The sequence below is a fragment of the Patiria miniata genome, unplaced genomic scaffold (genome assembly GCF_015706575.1).
Source record: "Patiria miniata isolate m_02_andy unplaced genomic scaffold, ASM1570657v1 HiC_scaffold_9, whole genome shotgun sequence".
In the NCBI taxonomy this organism is placed as follows: Eukaryota; Metazoa; Echinodermata; class Asteroidea; order Valvatida; family Asterinidae; genus Patiria; species Patiria miniata.
This window is the reverse complement of record NW_024037076.1, coordinates 9,203,005-9,217,249: the sequence shown is the minus strand read 5'-3', so window position 1 is coordinate 9,217,249 and position 14,245 is coordinate 9,203,005. Positions and strand designations below refer to the sequence as shown.

At 40.1% G+C, this 14,245-nt stretch overlaps 1 pseudogene; it reads left to right on the top strand.

The window, feature by feature from the left end:
* LOC119720796 overlaps window positions 1-7,354 on the top strand; it is a 29,205-nt pseudogene extending 21,851 nt beyond the window's left edge.
* Window positions 7,355-14,245: the final 6,891 nt, after the last annotated feature.

Genomic DNA, 14,245 nt, shown 5'->3' with positions numbered 1-14,245 from the left:
TTCACGGATCACAAAAAAGTTCAGTGTTTTTTTTCAGCAAAACAAAAACAAATCACACAGGGATTTGTGTTACACACACCTTTTTGTGATCCATGGACAGAACTTAAAAACGGTGGTTGTGTTTAAAACTCCGTAACTTGAGAAGTACATGAGTGATTTGAATGATTCTTGTACTAACAGAAAGCTTATGAATTGGGCTTTCATATCCTAGATTTTGATAGTGCTACATTTGTACATGCAGAACTTCACTAAAATAATAGTCCCGACATTTGGATTTCCTTTTTTTTTTTACTCACCCTCTAGTCATTACCAGCACAGTCTTGTTGAAGATTTGCTTTCGAGGGTTGTTTTTAATAAAAAAAGGGATTGGAGGGACCCAAATACACATTTCAGACTGGTTTCTGACAGATGAGCGGTTTAACTTGTCTCTGAAGTCGAGCATCAATCTTTCAACGTAGATATTCGAAAAAGCCGGTTTGTAATCTTTGAGCTGCCATGTGTCCTCGACTTGATTGATTGATTGATTGATTGATACTCAGCAAAATTTGTGACGTCACAGCAAATTTTCGCATTGCAAATTCACAAAAAGTCAAACACATTTCAACTTCGGTGTTTTTCTTTTTTTTGCAGAGAAATTTTCATGACGTCATATTCACTTCGCATTTGCATGAACTATGTACCGGCCTTCAATAACTGTTTCAAACATTCAACTTCTCGTTAATGTGATTAACATTGTCGGAATAATTTGGTGCAGCCCACTCATGAACCTCAGTCTGAAACAGGTTTATTTGAGTTTCAAGAGTTAGGATCAAAAGATCAAATCTCCTCTGGTATGGCTGGTTATGCAATGTAAATGAAGTAGTATTAACCCAACATTTATAAGGAGACAGGAAGCTGGACGATTTTCGATGCTGTTACCGTTTTCAGGATGATGTTTGATATTGTCATCTACATGGCAATAATTCACATTTTCATTATGTCTCTTTATCAAATTGCTGACATGAGAAGCCTAATCTTTTTTTCTCTCTTCTTATCAGCAAAGCCAGCAACATGAATTATTAAACAGAAACAAATGAAAGTCTGTCTTACACGTTGAAAAAAACCACTTTAATTTATTGGGAAATGAAGTTGCTACATACATGGTTACAATAGTAGGATGTAAACGAGATGGCTGAGTTCTGAGTTAGGACAATTGACCTATCGCCGTTTGCAAGTCAGCAAGGCCCCTTAGACAACCCTATCCAGTCCGTTAGTAAAATTATTGTACATGTGCGCATGACTGATTACTAGCTTCTATTGGATGAAAACTCAAGTTGTGTTAGATTCCAGTTCCAATGGTGCTACTTAACATGCTTAACCCTAACTCCCTAGGCCCTTTTTGCTAAGAACCATCCTCAATCCTCCCAAATCCTCCAAAATTTTGCAACACTGCCTAAATTTTTCAACATTGTCAGACAGTCCTGCCTCAAAATGCATTCATCCTCAATCCTCCAAAATCCTCCTCATCCCAAAATTTTGCACTCGTGTTTAAATGAAGGATAACCAACGCCAAATCCTTCAAAATCATCAGACAGTCCTGCCTCAAAATGCATTCATCCTCAATCATCCAAAATCCTCAGGTGCTTCAATCACCATTCGTCCTCAATCATCCAAAATCCTCAGGTGATTCAATCACCATTCGTCCTCAATCATCCAAAATCCTCAGGTGATTCAATCACCATTCATCCTCAATCCTCCAGAATCCTCATTTGATTCAATCACCATTCATCCTCAATCCTCTAGAATCCTCCAAAACCGCTAGGAGGATTTTGGAGGAGTGAGGTGGGTTAGGCATTCTATAACACTAACGAACCAAATGTAATTTTTGTTCGCTAAGATTTGTTTGTCTCAGATGTTGCGCGTTCTTCGTCCATTTGTATGTCTTGTAATTAGACAATATTTCTTAAGCTGTGTTGACCCAATTCTAATGCGATTCTACAGCGGTAGGCCAATTAGACAAACTCGCACACACTTGTATTGGAGACACTCGTATTGATTGCTTTCATGCATTTATTACGATTAGTTGAAGTCAGACAAGAGCAAGATGCAGCAAGACTGCAGGAATTGGAATCCCAACTTCAGGAAAGGTCGAAGGTGGGTATTTTGAACGATGTGATTTATTTTAAAAAAATATAATTTTTGATTCAGAAAAACACTTTGTTCTTACACTTAAATTGCTTGCATGCTATGATAGCCTTTTACATATCATGATTTCATAGCAGTTTGCACAATGCAATTTTTGTCACTAAGTCTAGTGCATATGATTGCATTTGGTTGACTCTTCTGTAATATTGGTGTTGTTTCCTGCTGACAGGATCTTGAGAGTGTTTCCAGCAAACTGGACCGTGCCGAGTCTGAAAGCCAGGAATCACACAGGACCATCGGTAGGCTGAAGACGGAGTTAGCCAAACTGCAGTTGTCAAGTGAGAGAGGTCAGTTTGAACGAGGTCAATATGGTTTTATATGTCATTGTATTCTCATCTCCCTCCTGCTAGTCTGAGTATCACCCGTTATCCATGGAGCCCAGACTCCTGTCTAACGTCTGATATATCAAAAGCATGCAGATTTATGCGATATCGCTCCTCAGCCAATCTGAGTCAACTTGACTAAATCGTGACGTCATTTCATTCCCAAATCAGGACTAAACGTTTGATTGGTCAATTCGAATGCAGTGTTTTGTAATGCAACAACAGCCGGGCGCTTTATCGCGTAACATGATAACAAAGCGCGTGACCCCGGGCTATTTAATCCATTGTTTATGACGCACAACGGGTGAATGACCGAAGACTGGATTTAGAAAGCGCCCGCTGATTGGTCAAGAGGCGGGGTCTTGCCTAATAATTCAGCGAATCGGCTCACATATCATAGACCCATGGCATTCGCCATGGGTCTATTACATAGACTACCCTCCTCCCTGACCTGAACTCAATGTCATAGTTCTGTTACTAGTCGAAATCTTTATTTCACACTTTTTAACAATCTGTTTTATTAACCATGTTCTGCTCTACAAGTAGTGATGTGCATTTTCAAATAATATAGTAACTCGCAGGTGATCGGGCCTTCTCTATTGCTGCTCCCCGATTGTGGAATAGTCTACCCATCCCTATCAGAAACTCCGATACTGTGCCAACCTTCAAGAAGGCTCTCAAAACCCATTTTTTTCCCCACACCATAGCTGGTCGTACGCCCTTGTTGTTTTTCTGTTGTTCTTTCTGTGGTTCTTCTTTCTTTGTTTCAGCACCTTGTATCCTTTGGCAATTTGGCGCTCTATAAATCCAGTTATTATTATTATTATTGTTATTATTTGATTATTCTAACTTGGATGTCATTGAATATTCAAAAGCACTGATCAAGTTTTACATCCAGATCAGGATTTGTGTGCATCTGCGACTGTCAAAATTGACACCGAGCTTATTCTATAAAAATAGTATTAAGATCATCATCAGTGTATTGATATTTATTTGAGATAGCAGATTGGCTGATATTTGGCAAATTTTAAAGAAGAAAAATTAGAAATGTTATTCTTCATGGGCGCTTTCAATCATACGTTTAAATTGAGTTTTGACAAGACTGGCATACTGGCATTGATAAACAGTGAAACCATGCTTGTTTGAATTTATTCAATTTATTTTGATAACAAAATCATGCGCATTAAAATTGTTCGAATATTTTGTTGTACTAAATTAAGACAATCACTTCTTTACAAGAGTTTACTTTTTAAATGTGCTTAATTACTTGGCTCTCATTTTGCGGAGCAGGTTTACATTTTTTAACAATTTTCGTCCATTTGAATACCTTCTAAATTCTCTTACTTAAGTTTGGCTCGAAAGTCTATTTTCAATTGAAGAATTGGGAAAGTGATTACTTGGTGTTTGATGCCCGCACTGCTGTTTGAGATGTTTGTATTTTTTATTGATATCATTTGGTGTGTGTTTATTGCTTCAGCCTCTGTGGATAAGATGGTAGCCATGGAGACTCAATTGACCAATCAGCTTGCAGAGATGGAGAAACGACTGAATGATGCAAGACGTGAACAGGCCAAAGCTGGTAATATTAAGAATACGTCAGCTCATTCTTCCATTGGCATTTTGCCATACATGTAACTACTCTGCTATGTAATGCACTGCTCTCTCATAAAAGACCATGTGCTTATTGGAACGTTTGTCTTCAGTGTAATGATAATTTAACCAATCAAGCTTTCGAGCTCATTGGCTTTCCCTGGCTTAGATATTTGCTTTCATGTTTTTGAAGATAAAACTTACTTAGATTTGGTAATCTCGTGTGAAATCCTGTATCCCTATATGCTGGAGTTCCCTATTTTATCAGTGTCTTTGCTCAAGGGGCACTAGTAATAAGCTATAACTCTGTATATGCCATGTAGCAAGGGATCACACCCGAAACCGTGATGCTAGCAACAATAGCAATGCTACAAGGCTGAGAAACAGCCTTTTGTGTCTCAGAACATGCAGAAAGTGTGATAAGTTTTTCCTTTTCACTGCTTAGCAGTGTGACACATTTTTCAGATATGTAGTTTTATTCTGAGCACCATTTTAACTTTAAAGAGACTGACTTTAAGCTAATTTGTCTTGAGCAAATATAGGTCATTATGCCTGTATTTATGTCCAGTCTCCAAACATTCAGGAGTTTGACTCATTTGTTGGTATCTACTCCAGTTGTTTCTTTGAGGCAGCTTGAACGGCAGACGACACGTGAGAGGGAGAGATCCGCTCAGATGCTGCAGACACAGGAGGAACAACTGCAGTTGGAAATTGATAGAATCACAGCCCTGTTGAGAGAGGCTGACAAAGACAGGAACCTACTCATGGTAGGTTTGTATGGACCCCTTGAAAACTTGTCATCCTTAACAGTGACAGAGAGGAAGATAAGTTTACTATACCTCATACATATTCATGATCAAGAGCTGATTTTCCACTGGTCCGTTCACCATTGCATGCCAGCCGCTAGTTTTGTTGTTAACCAAGTTCCGCAAGCGAGTAGTCACGCACAGGGTAAATACCCATGCGGTAACATGAGCCCAAGCAGCCGTTGAACTATCGCCTCCGGAACTACATGTAGTTTGTCAACGTCCAATAGATCAGGGAGCTTATACCATCTATATCCACCCTCAAACCATATTATATTTGAATACTGGCACTTGCGCATCATTGCTGCAGTGTGCCTGGCATCCTTGCACATATTTGGTTCAACAGCATTATTTGCTGAGAGGAGTCCATAGAGATAGGATCAAGACAAGGAAAATTCTTTGGTCAGCACGTTGGTGCTTTCCTGGCTGTAATTCCTTGGTGACAACATTTCAAATTGCCAACTGACGTGATCTGTGTATTTGGTTGTAAGTCCCTGCCTGAAAAAAAGGAACTTCCCCTAAATTTACTTAACTCTGTTGTGCTTTCTAAAAAAACATCACAGAACATCTTTGCGGTATCTGATGGAATCATATATCGCAGCCGTTTCTTGCATGGATTCATTTTAAGTGTCTCCTTTCAAGTGTCAACATGATTTTGGAATCTAAATTTGGAATCTTTCGTTCGTTGCCTGTAAATGACTGACTTTAAATTAAAGTCTGTAGTGAATCAATTAAAATAAGCCGGAAAATCTTTCTCGTGATCATAGTGAGTTCAGTTTATTGTAATATATTGTGGTGATCTGCAGAATAAAGATTTTGAAATTTGTGCACATGAACTCCCTAACCATGAAGTGCAAGAATGACTATTTGGTGAGTCCTGCACTTATACCTTATGTTTTTCATTTGCAGTAACATTATAGTTTCCTTGCACATTCTGTCAAAAATGTGGTTGGGGATGAGGCTTGACTGAAAACCAGTGTGGGTCACTTACCAGGACTTAGGCAGGGAGGGGGTTGTTGGGGTCGGACGACTCCCCCCCCCCCCCCCCCCCCCCCCCAGCGGCAGGTCTACTTTTCCCTCAAGATTGATATGAGTTTTACTCAAATGTGTATTGCCATGTGTAATCAATTGTTTATAAGATTAAAAAAGGTCCACTTCATGGTAAAAATGGCCCTTCCCTTCCACCAGGCTGTGTATTTCCGAGTAATCAACTGTATTTAGACATGAAAAGGTCCACTTCATGGTTAAAATGACCCTCCCCTTTCCACCAGGATGACTACGACCCTGCTTATGCACCTTCACACTTCGCTTTTGGAATTGAGTCCATTACAAGCAGCACGTGCTTTCAAGTATTCCTTTTCCTACTTTTTCCTATTTACGTGACCACAACTCCAAAAATGCAATACACACTGTCATGTTATACACACTGTCATGTGTAAATCACACAATGAAGGGCTGGAGTGCATGCAGGAGTACTGCAACTGTACTTCCAAGAGCTTAGTTGAGGATGGAGCACAAGTGTTGTGAGTACAACCAAATAAGTCCTATGATGCTCTGGCAATGGGTGGGTATCAACAAACAAAACTACACCTGAAGGCCCACAAAAGTCCCACCTTTCATCCTGATTTGTCCTCTGAAGTCCTACTTTCATCCTTTTTGGGAGGAAAATTTTTGATCCTGCTGTCCTCCTACTTTCCAGACGTGTCTGCTTGAAAGCCTTGCTACATGTACACAAAAAGCTTGCTGTTTTAACCTTTATGAACCTTGTGTTGTTTCTTCTAATACCAGGCAACGCTGAAGCAAGAAGGCCTTGTCGGTCAGTACAAGGCACAGCGGGCCGCAGCACGGAGACTCGACAGTGAGATGGATGAATCAACCCAGACACCAGCCAATCAGGATGCAGCAAAACAAGGGCAGGTCAAGGGTCAACCAGCACACCATGCCAAACCAAAAGGTAATGATGTCATTCTTAACAGGATAACAGAAGCCTTGTTCTAGTTTGCCTTGTGAAATGCTAGCTCTTGTGAAGAAATTAAGACAAGTAAACGAATATCATTCTTTTAAACCAAGCCCATATTTATTGGAAAATGACAGAGTTTAGACTTTAGTTTTGCCTTCATAGGCGCCTAATGGTATTTTGTCAATCTTTGCCAATACAGCTCCCTTGAGTACAATCCTCACTGATCTGCAGTCACTTACAGCTCAAGTCTTGGCAGATGAAGATATTGACGACAGTGATGTTGAGAACAATGACAAAGGATAGGCGATTCACCTCAAGAAGGCACACTTTCTTCAACACTCGGGATACAGCATTAATAATGTCTTATTGGTCCAGAAACTACATTGCTTTGGAGAAAATTTGGGTTTAAAATTCCACATACATGCAAACGATGTTGCTACCCATTTACAAAAATTGATCAATAAATTAGTAATTGGTGCATGCAACTTTCAGATTGTCTTTGAGTCTTTCACTGATGAACACATTTAGCCACCATGATGAACAACAAACTCCCTATATACCTAGCCCTCCCCCCCACACGAATCTGTTTTTTTCCAAACGACATCCACTTTCCATCTTCTGATTGGCCTATTAACTGCATATCTAATGCCTTGTTCTCCACAACACAAACCCATGATAGGCTTTACGTTTTGTGAGAAATGTTCCTTCAGAGCTTGTCTTATTTAAAAGGTAAAATGAGAAGAAGTGAAATATGCTCACTGAGATTCGAACTCGGATCACCTGATTAGAAGTCGGGACTTCTTCCAAACAGTCCACGAATCAGCTGCCAATCGTCGGTGATTTAAACACTATTATTCCTTGTTATATAATTAATTCTCTTATTTCCCTGGACATCATGAATATGCATATTGCAGAGAGAACGCCCTCTTTTGATACTGTTCGATCTTGTTCTGAAAAGAAATTTCGCTCCCCTCCCTCTGCATCCCTAGCCAACTACACACCTAGTTATTCTCCCACCCGGCAGAATTCACCCCACTTCATACTCATTACCCAGCCCCAAAGAAACGCCCCTTGGAACCCACTATCCCCACTCACTCACTCCGTCGACCCAAGTGGCTGCTTGAGACGAGCGTGATGACGCACACGCCACAACTGTTCATGCAGCTAGCGAGCTCTTCCATCCTCACATCATCCTTCATCGTCCTCACCATGGTCTTGACTGGCCACCTCTGCTTGGTTTCTCGAGGATCAATCGACTTGCTGGCAACTCCGGGTGTCTGTAGCAGTGCCCAGAAAGGCTCAGACACTTTGACTTGACCTGCTCGGAGACCTTCGGCAGGTTGCCCTAGATCTTAGTGTTTGTCATATGGGCATTCCAGCTGACATTCTGTGCCATCCTGATGAGCATCTGCTTGTAGCACCCATCGAGTGATTTGGTCTGGGCTGCTGTGGAAGTACACGTCTCGCTACCACCGTATAGAAGAATCGTCTCAATTGCTGCTTGGAAGTATCTCAACTTGAGCTTCTTTGATGGGCTTGACCTCTAGATTTTCTGCATGTCATGAAGAGCTTTCCAAACCAAAGCCTTCTGCACCTAGATGTCCTTCTCAGTACTTTCATCCTGGCGCCGAGGTACGTGAAGTCATTAACGAGCTTGAGAGACATGCCTCCGTTGGTCCTCGGAGCATCATGGTCGCCGATGTTGAACACCAATGCATGCACTCCGTTTTCTAGGTGTTGAAGTTCAGCTCGACACTCCGTCTCCACTCTGCTCCACTCTGCAGGGCTATGTCATCCGCTAAAATCAAGATCATCCCCACGTATCCCCACATGCCCGGCTCTAGCAAAATTGTTGAAAATTGTGTCTTGAACTTCGCAAAAAGTAAAACACTTCATGATAGGTCTCAGTGCCCACTAGTCCATATCCGCTTGCTTTTTAGTAGTACATGTACAACATTTGAGCATCACGGCAAGTATTGCATGCGGTCTCTGGCAGTGGCGTAGCCAGGAATTTTTCGGGGGGGGGGGGGGGGGGCTGGAACATTTCATGGGGGGGGGGGCATCATGTAGATCAATGATTTTTTTTTTAGAAACTCAAAATCTCAGTGGGGGGGGGGGGCGACGAGGGGGGGGGGCGACAAGGTTTCATGGGGGCTGTCGCCCCCCAGGCCTCCCCCCCCCCCCCCCCCCCCGTGGCTACGCCACTGGTCTCTGGTGAGATAGCTGTCACTGTTGTACGTCTATTAAGGTATTTGCGCTCAAAGGATGTTTGCTCTTCTGATAATTAGGTCCCCCCGTTCCAATCAATCCATTTTCATCCAAGGAATCCAAGCTGTAGAGGGAAAGCCTTCTTAAGGATTAATGTACTCGCGGATTAAAAAAACAAATTTCAGTAGAAAAAAAGAACACTTATTATAACTCTTTTAAGTTTGTCGCAGCATGCAGGCTGTCTGATGAGCTATTGAGTCTATTCGAAGCTTGAGACTGATTGTTGGGTAGAGTGGTCTTTCCATTTTTGACCTTCCATGCTGCAGAGTTGCAATCTGGGTTTCAGCGTTGCAATGGACCGATCGAGTAAGCCCCTCCCACTGCGCACGTGGGCAAATTAACACGTGCTCCTCACAATGCCACACTGCATTTTCCTGCCGGAAAATTTGCTTCAAGCACTTTGCTTAATTTAGGTACTCCATGAAATAATGACTACGTCAGGGGGAATTTGTATGGTGGTTCTGGAGGGACATCACAAATAGTGAACATTGACGTCAAAATACACGACAACATTCACAACTTGCCCCAAATTGCGAATAATATTGATGTCAATATTCGCGTCAAAAGTTTCACGACTTCGTTTGGGTCGCATTTTATTTTATTGACGTCAATATTAACGACAACATTCACAACTTGCCCCAAATGGCGAATAATTGTGACGTCAATATTCACGTCAACAGTTTTACCAGTTCGTTTTGGTCGGAATTTTTTTTGCCTGCATTTTTTTTGTTTTAGCAAGCTACATACTTTGTGGGCGAGAAAATTGTGTCAAGCGGCTGTATTGGAAACCCCCAAAACAGACGACTGGTTAATATATTGGCCCATTGAAAAAAAAAATGACCATATTTGGAAAACAATGAGATTTTTTTTCACTGCGCCACTGCTCGAAGGGTTAAGAACGCACACACAAGTGTTAATGCTTCGTTGTGCACTCATGGTGTGCTGACTGAGCTAAGTATACAGTCCCAGTTTTGCTCGTTTTCGTACATTTTGTAAACGAGAATGGACAAAAATATATAGAAAAACAGTCTCGATATGATACAAAGTATAAGTACAGTTCGCAAGATATAAAGTACGATTTAAGTTACATACTAAGTGTTATGTATGAAGGTGGGAGAATTGAGGCCAGTCACCTACGGTTAACAGGCAACATCTGAAATTGCTCAACTTACTGCATCACCATTTACTACTGTAGGCCTATAGATGAGATACTTGGCCTTTTAACATATAATAATCACCTAAAGAGTAAGGTAAACAGATCAAAAAATAAAATACTTTGAGAGACGAACAAAAAAATAAGGGTTTTGGCATATTTTGACATTTTTTTCCTGTCTTGTACACAGGTAGGCCTATACAAAAAGAAGACGACAAAACAAAAACAAATACAAAACATAAAATAAAGTTTTGACATTTGCATTCAGGAAGTAATATTGATGATTTAGTTGGGTATTGTGTCCGACATACTGGTTTATGCATATTATTGTTATTGTTTTGTTTTTGTTTGTTTACGGTGAAGCTCTTAAATAATTTTCTTACTGAAACACATATTTCTTCATTCTTAATTAACTGTAGCTATAATTTTAAACATGTCTTTCGTGTTATCTTGTCGCCTTTACTTACAAGGGGTTAATGTAATAGGCAATTTCTTCGGTCTACTCTTGGCATATATTCGTATAATCACACAATGAATATAGGACAAGACCCACATGTTTACGTGAGGGGATTTCCAATTCGTTATTTCAAAATTTTCTGCAACTGCAGGGATCCCCCCTTTTTTCGAAGTTCCAGTCAATATCAATTGTAAACATTGACGGGTTTTTGCGTCATTGGCATTCCTCTGAAAACGAGAAGCCAGTTCAATGGAAAACGAAAATTCATTGTATGGATATTTTTGGCATATATTTACCTCAGGGAAATTCCAGTATGGTATTTCAACATTTGCAACCGGGACTTTTTCTCATGATATTATTATGAAGTCATATCTAGGGCGACTGCATGTTAACAACTTTCTGAGGCGTTCTGGTCGGATTGACGTTCCATTGTTAAACGGAGCATTCCGCGCCGTGGTATAATTTGCCTGACAATAGATGCTAAGTTCAATGTGAAAGGTCATACCTAACTCAACAATCCGGCTACCTGTGTTACTTTCTAATTCGATGTAGGGAGAAATATTTTTTTTAATGTCAATTTATTAAAACCATAACATGCAGTATAGACAAAAAGATTGAAAGGCTTTCTACAATGGAAGAAATATGTTAACTGAACAACATCATAAAAGATTGAAAGTGCAGTTCACTGAGTAATGAGGTAACAGTATAAGGTTTAGAGCTTTGCTTATGATTCTACAGTTTCATTCACGGCTGGAAATATATAGTATATATAGTAATAAAAACAGATAGCTGTCGCTTCGAGATGTAATGAGCACTTGTCGCCTTTTTTTTGAACAGGTGTTTTAGATTTTGTGAATTTTCCTATGACCCAGGTCTTTATACTAACCAAATATAGACATTAAAATGCATATCCCGTGCTTTTCAAGTAATATATTCGTTTATCCTAAACCATTTTCAATTTGTTTGTTTTGTTTAAAACCACCATACTCTATTCCCATGTTGGGGTGTGAAAGGGCTTTCATTTTTGGCACAAATGGGTCCGCCCTTCGAGAGCCGAACTATTTTCTGTATAATTTTAATTGAGTGATGAAATAACTCATTAACTAAACGTTGGTGCATTAAGTTCGTTCGATGTCTCATTCAAAAGTGAATAACCTATATTGCTAGGAAAATAGTAGTTAAAAATATATATTTTCGAGGTAAAACTCGATAATAGAACGAGGAATGCATCCTTAAATTTGCGATCTCTTAAATGAATACTTCCAAGTTCCAACCCAAATATTTACAATCATAAAGAAGCGACAAAATCGATCTGAAGCGTCTTCGAGTTCTCTTTCTTACAAGAAGTAAACAACCATAATAGTTCATATTCAAAGTAAATAGTAAAGTCTGTCACAATCCAATGTGGCCCCATTAGGCCGACGTTTATCTCCGGGTTCAGCAGCATAAAACAACAGAGAATAATTCACCCTGGATGAGATGCCAGTCTACTCCCCAGCAAATGCCAGTACCCATTTATATTCCTGGGTGGAGAGAGGCAAGTGGGATTGAAGTGGCTTGCCCAAGGACGCGCGCGCAACAAATGACCAGCAGCTGGATTCGAACCCCTGACCTACATAACATTGCCAATCCAAGGTGGAATTGGAGTTTTCCGACCCATACCATACTTATTTTCACCGTATTGTGATACTTAAAAAGCACTCTTTCAAGAGGGGTTTGAATAGGAGCAAACACATAGCACAATTCCGCTAGCCAAAAAGGATAAAAAGGGAAACCCCAAACCCTCAGTATCAATGTGGAAATTTCGTGCTTGGAATCTGGTTGGAACAGGTCCAAGTCCGACACGACAGTTCCGCTTGACTGGTTCCCGGGTTTGCATAAAAGGGGTATGCGTTGCATATGCAGGCACAAATGTATCGAATCTACAGTTGATGCTCATGCGCTGATTCCTATATGGATTCCCATAAACAGGTCGTTTATTAAAAGTGTTCAAGTCGGAATATGCCATTCCTGTAATGCTGCAGACATTTGTTACTTCTAGCACTGTATACGGGGTGGACTAATTCTGATTTGTGCCCGGATTCTCTCGATTGAAAGTGATGAAGTTCACGACCAGAACCAGGAAAATGTGGAATTTGCATTTAAGATCTTTGTTTCGATTTTCGTCGGACCTTCAAAGCGTCAGATACTTTCTCCGTTCGTGGTCTAAGCATCAGGTATCAACCACACGATAGAACACCTTTTCTGCAAGCATTTCTAACTCAACTGGAGGATTTAAGATAAATATAACGCATGTTTCAGGTAAGTCAATGCTATTCATATACCGTAATACTACCGTTCAAAAATACAAGCCATCCAAACGCACTGAGGGGACAAAAACTCGACCCTTTTTTAAATGATACACATCTTGCCTCTGTGCCTACATTCTGACAGGGGACTTTGGGACAAGATATATCTGCATGTAAATTTGAGGATGTAACCCAAATATTCCTGTCTTGAAGAGGCCGACAAAAATCGACACAAAGGGTCATCTATAACCTTGTTAATGGAACTGCTTTATGTTAAAAAACCGGAAAGAAATTTGCAAGCTGACGCCACTTCAGCGGTTGTGTACAAAGTCTGACGCCACTTCAGCGGTTGTGTACAAAGTCTGACGCCACTTCAGCGGTTGTGTACAACGTATATGGAATGTCAAGACAATATTTCCTAACAAAATTTGAAATGTTTCTCAGTCCCAGATTCAGGTATTATCATCATTTTTTTTGCAACGACTTACCTTCATTGTGATGAAATGAAGGAAATATCAACGTGAGGCTGCAGCATTCTTTCAAAAAATTTAAAATTTGGATCAATCTATTATCCGAGCACTTGTAAAAACTTAACCACCATTTCTACTCGATGATAATTAATAGGTGCACGTGTTCCTGTAACATTCCTTGTGGATTGGTACTTTCAATTTTTTTTTGACTGCTGTAAAACATTCTCTTATAAACGTTGTTGTCCACACACAACAATTGTCTTTCAGTCAAGTTTGGATATTTGGCCTGCCTAATTCTGCAGCTGTGCGGCCGTTATCCTTTCATCAAGCTATACGGGAGTTCAATTTGACTGGTTTTAAAAATCGTGAAATTCATTGTAAGAAATGTCCGTACAGTGCCTTTTACGAACTTTTCTCAACATATTCGTTTCTACCCATATCATAGCAAAATGTGCTTTTTTTAATTCCCAGTTTCGATAGTGAAGCTAAAGCTTCACGAGTAATGTTTACGAGTAATAACATGGAATGACTAAGAGTTTTCAGTTGTAAATAAGACTTCGTGTTTCATGAAGTTTACTACAAATAATAGGTCTGCCACCTTTAAAAAAAACCAAGGTTTCATACAGTTGCGTTGAAGTTGGATAACGGTATGGCTTTCTAAATCATCGGACTTAAATTCGGGTGTTTTAGTTTTGTTTTGCGATCGTATATTTCGCAGTTTTATTTCATTTCATTTTCTTCAAGAC